Source organism: Manis javanica, chromosome 12 (assembly GCF_040802235.1).
Source record: "Manis javanica isolate MJ-LG chromosome 12, MJ_LKY, whole genome shotgun sequence".
Lineage (NCBI taxonomy): Eukaryota > Metazoa > Chordata > Mammalia > Pholidota > Manidae > Manis > Manis javanica.
This window is the reverse complement of record NC_133167.1, coordinates 106472201-106482786: the sequence shown is the minus strand read 5'-3', so window position 1 is coordinate 106482786 and position 10586 is coordinate 106472201.

The window sequence follows — 10586 nt, the reverse complement described above, 5'->3', positions numbered from 1 at the left end:
AAATGGGCCCCTTTCTGCCTGTCCTGTTGATTTTCTCTGGAGAAGCCAGACTAGTTCACAACCATTCTGCTTGTTAAAGCCAGAACTATTGCCTAACGCATGGTGCCTGTCCACTCTACAGTCTAGCCCTTGGATTTCTGATCTTGAAATTTTAAGATGACTGTTTTAGTAAATAATGAATCAGAGCAGAAGTAGAAGGCAAAGCCGTTTTATGAATTGATGCATACTTTGATATGTTTAAACTCGTCACAAACCACCGAAACGGCATTCGTAAGGAGCCAGCGCTTCCTCCTTTCCACATGTCGTATGGTCTCCCATCTGCTCTTTGATCTTTCCGATTTGTTCTTGTACTTAAGGATACAGTTAAATAAAGGACAATGACAAATCTCTGTCTCAGTCTACTTGGAAAATATTTTACCGTATGTCCACCTTGCCTCCCTTTTCTCAGCTACCCAATTGCTATACATTGTGATCAAATTGAAAGGAAATGAAATGCTGGTTCATCTGCTTTTATTTGATTCCGGTCTCTTTATTTTTATCTTCAGCCAGAGAAAAGACAAATTGTCATTTTCCAATTTCCTCTTGGAAATATTTTTTTCTAAAATAATAAAATATTTTTGATATTGCTGTGTGTTTTAATGTTCTGATGTGTTTATGATGCCTTTTCTGGATATATTTCATTTCCTGTGCCTGAGTATCATAATGGGCAGTATAAATATGCATTTTTATACATGTGAGCTATACGTAAGAGTAATGTGAAGGGCACACATATCTAAAACCAATGAAATAGTTTCTCTGTAAATACTAATTTTTTTATATTATAAATCAAAGTATTATCACTTAGTACTATTCCTAAATAGACTACAGCATTTATTTGAGTCCATAAATGGCCATGAGTATATTATGTTAGAATACTGAACAACTTTCGGAGAATATTAGGCATTTTTTGGTAGCAGTTGTTCTGTTTATTAGAAGAGGAGTCAAAGGAAAATCATGCTAAGTGGTGTGGGTACTGTGACATTGTTTATGAGAGAATGCTTCCAATGATTTGTGACTGAAGTAATTTTGCTGGCACATTAAAAAAAATTCCACTGAATCCCAGGAATGATTCTACTTTAGAAGTTTGAATCATTAATACAAGTAGAGGATTGTTTATTTTCATTTCAAACCATGGTGGAGATTTTTCATTCTAAATATACCAAGGTACTATATTTTTAGGCCAACATAATGAGTATACTGCAAATGGCTTTACAAAAGACCAAAGGTAGAGTCTAAATGATTGATTTCTTTACTTTTTCTTAATTTAACAATTCTCTCATCTAGATAAACTCAGTTTTAGGTTATCTTTGCATAGTTTCTAACTGTAACTTTCTATTTAAGAAAAGGAAAGTAGGCATGATATGCTTGGTATCTTTTAAACTGTATGATAACTACTACCATTTTGAGTACTGGTCACAAAAATGTTACAATTCTAACAGCTTTATTCTTTGAGTGACCAGAATTTGTTAGTTAAGACTTAAATATGGTTAATTAAAAGTTGTTCTTGAAATTATTAGAATACTAATCATCCTGTTAAATTTGCGGATATGATAAAAATTTCTTGCCAAATCTTTAATTTGACTGTAATGTATAATTTTATATGAACTTATAATATGGCTTCTGATTAACTGAGGATGGCAGCAAAGGAGTAAACATTTTTTAAGAACCCCTTACTTAGAACGTATGGCATGAATTGCATGTAAGCTCCCTGAATACAGTAATGAGAGTGTTAACTTATTTCCAGTTTAAAGCATTCCACTTGAATTACTCTCTGTTTCTTTGTTTGTGGTACAATCATGGGAAGTTCACCTAAGGGTAGAGTGGTAAGTGTAGAAAATTCTGTCTGATTGCGACACATGGGGACTAAATTTGGCCTTCCAATAAAGGATTACTTGGTCCAGAAGTTTTAGCATGCAGCATCTGGTATTCAGGATAACATCATGTTTTTCTAAAAACCCTAGTCAAACTTCTGGCTGAATAGCACCTCAGAGTATTTGCAGTACCTCTGCCAGCTTTTCATGCCCAGGCAAAACTTCACTGTCTTCAAGCTCGTGGTATCAGATTAATACCTGTTAACAGCCTGGACGCTCTTACAGGCCTGCAAGGATGAGGCCTTTATGGGATGGGAATGGTCATGAGCCTAAACCATAATTAATAAACAGCCCACATGAATGCCATGAAAATAATGGCTTCGTGAGTCCTTCACATCTAATCTAGCATCAAACGTTCAGTGTCAGAGCAACAGCTTGACAGCCAGTTGAGTTAATTTTAAATTAGATAAGGAAAACACAGAAGCTTTCCTTTTATTGAATATAAATTAACTTCTAAAACATGGAAAAATGACCTTCTCATGATTTTGTGATTGATGATCACAATAGAAAACTGTTCACAAGTATTGGAAGTACTGATTCGATGATGGAAAATCTTTGAAAGCTTTTATTTTTCATGTCCCTTGGATAACCCAATTCTCAGTTATTCTTAAAGAATATAAATGCATACGTTGTCATGTGGATTCAGTAAGAGCGACAGCAGAAAAGGTCTCTGCATCAAGATAGGCGTGGGTTTAAATTCTGGTCCTTGACTTGTAGTAATCACTCTAATGCCAACGTCCTCCTCCTGACATTGGGTTAATAAACATGTACTGTCTCTTATTCACATTTATGAGATATAAAAACCACTGAAAACGATTTTTTTCTTAGTTGGCAGCAAAATCTGGTCTGACCTGAACCCATTGTCAGCAAACCTGGCCAGAACTGCTGTGCGGTTCTTCATAGCCTTTACTTACTCCGTTCTGTATGGGTGTTCATACATTTCGCTGAGGAAATATTAATGCTCTTGATCGCAGGAAGATGCTTCAGACCCTAAAACTGGAAGGTGTCTGAATTCTAAGAAATATTTAGCCTGAGAGATTTCCCGTAAGGGATCACGGGCCTGTTGTACCAACTGTCAGTGTTGATTTGTAGAGTGAGAAAGCAATGAGTATGAATGCACAGTGCCCGGCACACAGTAGGTATGCCGCAAATACTGTCTTCTCTGTTCCTTCACAGAGAAATGTCTTATGCGAAATTACATTCATGTTAGACAATTCATTTCCCTCTTGTCGGCCCCCATGAAAGTGTGAGGTCATGATTATAAAAGAATACTTCAGTCTCAATCTGCGAGATACAATAAGCAAACTGTAGTCCGTCACGGTATTGCAGCGCTTCTAAAGGCTGTGCCAGGGACCATTTCTAATTGCCTTATGTCCTTGGACACTCAGAAAATGTGCAGGATATTGTGACCAACACATGCTGGTAGATTACTCAGCCCCTAAAATGCTAGAAATAACTCCAAAGAAAAGAAACAGTAAGAAGTTAGACAATGGAGGAAATTATTTAGAAAGAATGCCTAAATTTTTCAACTGTCTGTTTGACAAAAAGGATAAATAGAACAGTCTAAAGAGCACATACTTGGTAAACAACTAAGCTAATGTCAGTGAGAGAACCACTTACATAATACTAGCATGGATCACCTTCGACACGTTACTCTCATCCATCAATTCAGAGTGACAGGAGGACCAGGTTGTCATTAGTGCCCACCAATTCTTTGACGTGGTGACTCACAAGCCCCTAAGATGTTTCCTTATATACTCCTAGGGATGTCTTAACATGAACTTGGAGAAATATTGTGCAGTATCAGTGTGATGGTTAGTTTTATGTGTCAAGTCATCTGGGCTAGAGTATCCAGTGATTTAATCAAACCTGTATCTGGATGTTGCTGTGAAGGTACTTTGTGCGTGTTGTTAACATATACAATCAGGTGACTGTAGTAAAGAGGATGACTAGATGATTTGTATGGGCCTTATCTAAACAGTTAAAACTCTTTCTAATAAAAATTGAGGTTTCTTGGGGAAGATGAAACTCCACCTCATTACTGTAACATTAACTCGTGGTTGAGTTTCCAGCTTACCCTTCCGCCTTACACATTTCAGTTTTGCAAGCTTTCACTATCATGCAAGCCAATTCCTTAATTCTGTTTCTCTGGAGAATGCTGACTCATATGACTTTCAATCACTTTATTATATTTCATACTTAGGAAATGTATAGATGGGAATCATAGAAATTTTCAAATGCCTGACAGTAGAGCCATTTTCAATCTTTTGTTGTTGTAGATTACCTTAAATTTGTACTGAAAAGACAGGGACCTACATAAAAGAAGATAGGTGCATTAGACTGATTTGACTGGTCTCTGAATAAGATTTGAAGACTTTATCAATGAAAATTTGTCTTTCAAATACATCAGAAAATTTATTCAATTACACATGGTCCTTTGTATTTTTTTTAATAGTAACAAAAGTTGGAAACTCAAGCTATGTTTATGTAACACCAAATATCTGCAAGAAAAATGAAACAGTGCAGGTACATGGCACTGGTCCAGCATCCAAATAATATAAACGTTGCTGTAATCATTTAAGAGACATTAAATACTAACACATTTAAAAAAGTCATTTAGGTTTCCAAAAGTCCTCTTATTTAACTTCACTGCTATTTTGAGTTCAGTACAAATCATGAAACAGCGTACAGGCCACCTTTCTTGGTGTCGCTGTGTAAATGAGCGTGAGAGAAAGCTTTGGAGTTGAGCAGGCTGGGGGGTCCCGGTCGCTGCTGTCCATCTGGGGAAGCCAGGGTGAGTCAGTCACTCCTCGTAAATGGGGATGAGGGCCCCCACCTCAAAGCATGGTTGTGAGGACGGCTGAGATGAAGTGATGTCACAAGTACTTAGTAGTGACAGCTTTAATCTAGAGTCTTACTGTCCATTGTAACCTGCCAGTCCTACAGCATCTCTAAGATGGGTAGAAGCAAGGCCCGCGAGCATGCGGGAGCACCGTCCCCGGAGCGGGAGCACGTCTGAGCCGCCTTGGGGCCTCGCTGCCTGTCCTGGCTCCCTCACTGCCTTCTGGCCCGCTTCCCCTGGCCTTGGTTCCTTCGTGTGGTGTGGTTCCCATGCTGGGTTGTCTCCAGGTCTCCTTTCGGTCCCCCGGTGGGCTTTGACATCTGAACTAGGTTCTCACGTCAGGTTTTTTTCCTGCCCTGGTTTTGTTTCATTGATTTGTTACTATTTTTCCTGATATAATGCGGTTAAAATGTAGCTCAAGATGCAAAGCATTTTAAATTACATTTCCATTCAAATTATTAAATTAAAGCTTAATATCATAACTTCCCCTTGCTTTACGTTTCATTATAAAAAGGGCCTAGATTTTTAATATTTGAAATAAATGGAAAACCTACATGAGCTGAGCAAAAATCACATGTGTGTACTAATGAGTAGAGTACATTCTGTGTAACTTCTACAGTGGTCATGTACCATATATACACAGGTGTTCTAATATTTAATGTTTAAACTATATATGTGCATGTGAATATATATCAAAAGCATTATTCTTCTTAACAACTACAAAACAACATTGTTAATCATTTCAACAATGGCAGTATTCAATTTTTTTCCTGGAAAATGGTATTTTGCTTAGTATGACTAAAATAATACTAATAAACAATTTTTCTTAAGATATGTAACAGCCAAAATATTCATGGAGTGCCTCATCATCATTTCCTGTTCATTCTTTCTCCTTATATATTCTTCTATCGTTAATTTTTTACCAATTCAGTCCTACTTAGATTCAAACTTTCCCAGCCACCTGTCCCTCATATTCCTTGGCACACTAGCCAAAATTAGATAAGTAAAATTTTCCTTTGGTGAAGGGATTCTAGTTCTTAAACCAAAAACATTATATTTAATAAATTTTTAGCATTAAATCTTTAACAATTCTTTTAAGAGGTAAAAAATAACCAAGAAGTTCTTTTTTAAGGGAAATAAAAATATCAGGGGTAATGTGAAGTAAATATAGAAACAGAGCTGAAATCGTTGTTTGATAACTAAAATTCATTGAAGAGATTATATTTTTGTCTTAAAAAAAAGGAGAACATTTCTTTTTTCTGGGTTAAATGCTATCAGAGCCCTTAGCCTCTATGCAATAGATAGCTTCCTCAGGCAAATGACTTAGAGTGGCAACTCTCTAAATAACAGAAGCTTTAAAAGTTCCACCAGGCATTACGAGTAAGGTTGGGTGACATCATTCTGGTTTGATCTGAATGGAATTGAGCTTCTCAGGGAAGCCTGTTTCACCAGTTCAGAAAATGCTTGATAAGTCACCTTACATGGGATGTGCCTATGCTACAGTACAAAAGAATGTCTACAGTACTTTAGTGAGACTCCTTTCTAAAAAAGTACTCCCTTGCTGACTTGAGAGCTCTTTCATTAACATGCAGAGAATACACAATTCTCAGTGACAAAAGCATGGAAACTCTTACACCTAAAATTTCAGTATCAAGCTGCTCTGCTTTTAATTGAATGGGAACTAGTATTCTTTCAACTCTTAAAGGCGGCATTGTTGATGCAAAATTAGAGAAAACTATTGGAGAAAAAAAAGGTTTTCCTTTGTTGTCGTTTTTCCTCATTGCATCAAAAGAAAAGGCTTTAACTTAAAAATAAGCTGAGTGGGTAGAGGAACAATCAGGAGAACAGTATACTTTAATGTATTTAGGGAGGGTGAAGGGTGAAGGTAAAAAGAAAAAACGTCAACTATTTTTAATGTCTCATCTTACACATCTTCCCCACTCAACCTGTGTCAGCTGAATATCCCATAAGCTTTTATGTGAGAATAGCATCACAATGATGAGTCAGTGGAGGCAACCCGATTTAAAGTGGTTTATTCTAAGTTGCACAGTGAATAAATAGATATTTATTGGCTGGAAACAAGCACCCCATTACACAGACTCCCAGCATATCTGAAAGTAAGATGATTTTGTTAAAATGTCAGAAAATTGTGTGAGAACTAGATTACTTGTTTCAACCAAAAATCACTACAAAGAAACCATAACATAACAGAAGGAAAGAGGATGATTTTAATTAATTATTACAGAAAAGTAGAGGTATTTTAAATAGCAAATAATTTATGCAATTTGGTTCATTTGCAAATAACATTTCTTTCTCTAGAATAGGAAAGAACATTTTAAGTGACAAGAGGTCTCAAGGTCCTATGGTCTTAGATAGGAAGAAAGCATGAGGTGTGTCTACTGACACTCTCTTAGTACTTGACCCGTCAGTACACAGACTGAGCCCTTTTCTTCGTTGGCCAGGATCTGTTCGCTTCAAAACCATCAACCAACAATGTAGCTTTTTTCTTTTTCTAAAAAAGATGTCAATGAAAGGACAAAAAAGGTTTTCACAGTTCTCTTTATCAAAACTCACTTCAAGACCCTCACCTCATTGCCTCCACCAATTCTAAACTTTTATATAATGGATTTGCCCTGTCTTAGTCAGGTTTTGCATTGAAAGCCCCTTCTTGGGCTACTTGACCCTCAGTTTCCCAAACCCATTATGACCCATCTCTGCCCTCCTCTTTTGAGACTGTCTAGGTGACCCTCTTCCTTACTGCAGAAGGTCCATGAACAAAGCTGTGTTCAGCCACAGGCTCTTCTGGTAGTCTTTTTGGACAGTGAACAGTTAACATTCATAAACAAGCACTCTAACCACCTGGCCACCCACACTTGGCACAGTGGAGTCCAGTGTACGCGAGGCACATTCAGATTAGGCACACTGAATGGACCACTGCAGTTGGCCAAGGGCGCCCACCAGGTGATTTCTTTTCATTGTTAAGGTGTGTGTGAGCACAAATGTGCCTGCCTCGTCCCAGAGAAAAGGACTGTCCCTAATTTGCTTTTTATATCAGGCTGACCTGCTTCTGGGACATGAGGCCACCAATAACATACATAGCTTAGCTGTCAGCCATGAAGACAGATGTCACTTGTGTCAACGAACTACCATTTGTTCTGGGAAATAGTTTATAAATAGCTTCTCTGTTTGACTCATAAAATTCTTGAAAACTGGTTTTTTTGAAACATAGGACTCTAAACAACCCCTTCCTCAGGATAGTAGGTTCCTCACCAGAGCTAAAAGTGAGAAGTGAATTTGGGTAGGGAGATTTCTAATCAAAGGTGGGCACCCACTTATCCTTACTTTCCATTTGCTGTCTCTTCTCTCCAGAATCTTGGTCCCTTTGCCAACCAGGAAACCCTTCTTAGTCATCGTATAGTAGAAAAACCAAATTCCTTGACCGTCACTTGCTAAATATTCCCTTCTTACTTGGTGAGTGAGAGCAGTATACAGTGATGTACTGCATGGGCTCAAGTGACAGACTTGCCAGCATTCTTGTGACGATTGATTCAATGAATGAGTGTATGTAAAGCAGTTGGAAGATGGGCACCAATAAAAAGCATTTGCTATTAAAATTATGTGTAGCTAACTGATGTATTTCAGCTCTTTTCAGTTTGCATAATTCCACCCAGAAGTCAGTGCAGCAGGGAGCAGTGGGATGTTTCAAATTAAAGGAGGCAAATATTCTTGTATTTTAGAATTAATTAAGATAAAGTATATGAATGTACTTAGCATATAACATGTTTTCATACTATGGAAAATAGGATTTAGAATCAGAGAACCTGACTCTGAATTCCTGAATGTTGAGACCTTACACACAAAAAATTAATCTCTCAACTTCATGTACATTTTATGAAAATGGGTAAAGTAACACCAAATTCATAGACTTGGTTCCAGGGTTGAGTGAAATAACGCATACAAGGAATATGACTGTTAAAAAAATTTACTTCCTTTCTCTTCCTTTTACTTCTCTAGGCCTTGTTTTACTTTTCTGTAAAAGCAGAAAGTCAAGTTAGAGTATCTCTAAGCCCTAAAATTTCCTGATTCTGTACTTACAGTCATAATGCTCTTTCCTTTCTCTGAAATTTTAGAGAAGCACTTTAGATATATGTAACCTTCAGTTACTTAGCTCTTAAATATATGTGGTCTGGGATCATTCTCAAGAGGTGCTACATGAGTCTATCATATCTTTCTTGAAAGGTAGGCAGTACGTTTTAGGTTTCTCTTGCGCAGTTTGCTGTGCCAAATAGTGCTGAGCATACACTTGTCACTACGTACTTACTGACTGACTTAGTATCATAAACCCATTGCCCAGTGAGAAAACACCCACTGAAAGGCACATGCTCTGAGGGGTTGTTAGTGCTGCGTAGGTGAGAGATTGATTTCGTTCTGTTCCAGACATTCTTGAACACTTTCTTTGAGTCACTGAACGGATTTAATGTGTTCATTTAAGAGCCGAGCAAGCCCCTTTCAAGGTCCAAGTGATCGATTTTAAGCAGGAGTACAGTGGAGGGGTCTGTAGGGCTGAGCTCCGAGCAGGAGGTAAAAGGTCGCAGCTGAATGCATGAAAGCATGACTTCTGGGTCTTCAAACCTTCTGGCTTAAATGATACTTTATCATTTTACTCTTTCTCCAGCTTTGTTAGAAATTTATCATTTTAAAAGTGACTGAGTTTGGTATTTTTGATGAAATTGTATATTATCTCTTGTTTCCTAATCTCCTTCCTAGGCTCAAAAATATGAAAATATAATAGATAAAGGATCAGGCTTGCTAATATAGATGTAAATAGATATACATGCTATACACGTAGAGAACTGTTTCAGTGATTTAGAACAGGGGAAGTAGAGCTGGGGGATGTGGGGGACTCCAGATTTATTACCTTTTAAGTTTGTACAGATACTTTTCTTCTCCTGATTTTTCAATGCTTAAATTCTAAAGTTGGATCTTTACATCATAAATGATAATCTAACTGGTGTAGTGAATCTTACTATATAACAACTAAATTTTTACAAGAGTAATTATTATTTTAAAATAAAATAGACCTAATTTTTAAAATGATTTGTTTACAAAATTAGTGCAAAAATGGTAGGTTTGGTGTAAAGCTATTATATTTTCCAAAGAATATCTTGCTTTGATATCAAACAACCATGAAAATGATCTTACATCAAACATTCCCCTGGATGTTGAAAATACTTCGCATTCATGTTCCAAAGCTAATGAGTCTTTCTAGAACCTTTAATTTCATTCTTGTGAACACAAAGAAATAGAGTAACTACAGTGGCCAGAAAAAAGACAACCGAAGCAGACTGAGGGTTCAGCGCAGGATTTCCGGAAGAGGCGAGCTGTGGGTCCCGATGAATGTCAGTAAGTTTGAAGGCGTGGGAAGAGGAGAAGATTTCCATATAAAGATAAGTTACCTGCATGAAGGCCTGAAGAGCAAGGCCAGCGCGGCACAGGTGAGCGGCTGAGGGAGCCTCGGGGAATCAGCGCCGCAGGTGTCAGTGGGTGTCAGTCCAGAGAGTCAGCAGGGAACAGGTGACCATATGCCCGTTGTGTGAAGAAACAACTGTTAGGAGGCATTTAGGCTTTGAGCAGGGGAGTGAGATGATATCAAATGTAATTTAGGAAGATCACTTTGTGTGGATGGTGGAACGTGGGGCAGAGGTGGGCAGGCTGGGCAGGCTGCCCAGGTACAGGGCCATTGAGTGACCCAGGAGAGGTGATGAGGGCCTGTTCCAGAGAAGTGTCAGTGGGTTCAGGGAGAGTACCTAGGGCCTGGGACACCGGTGTGGCCA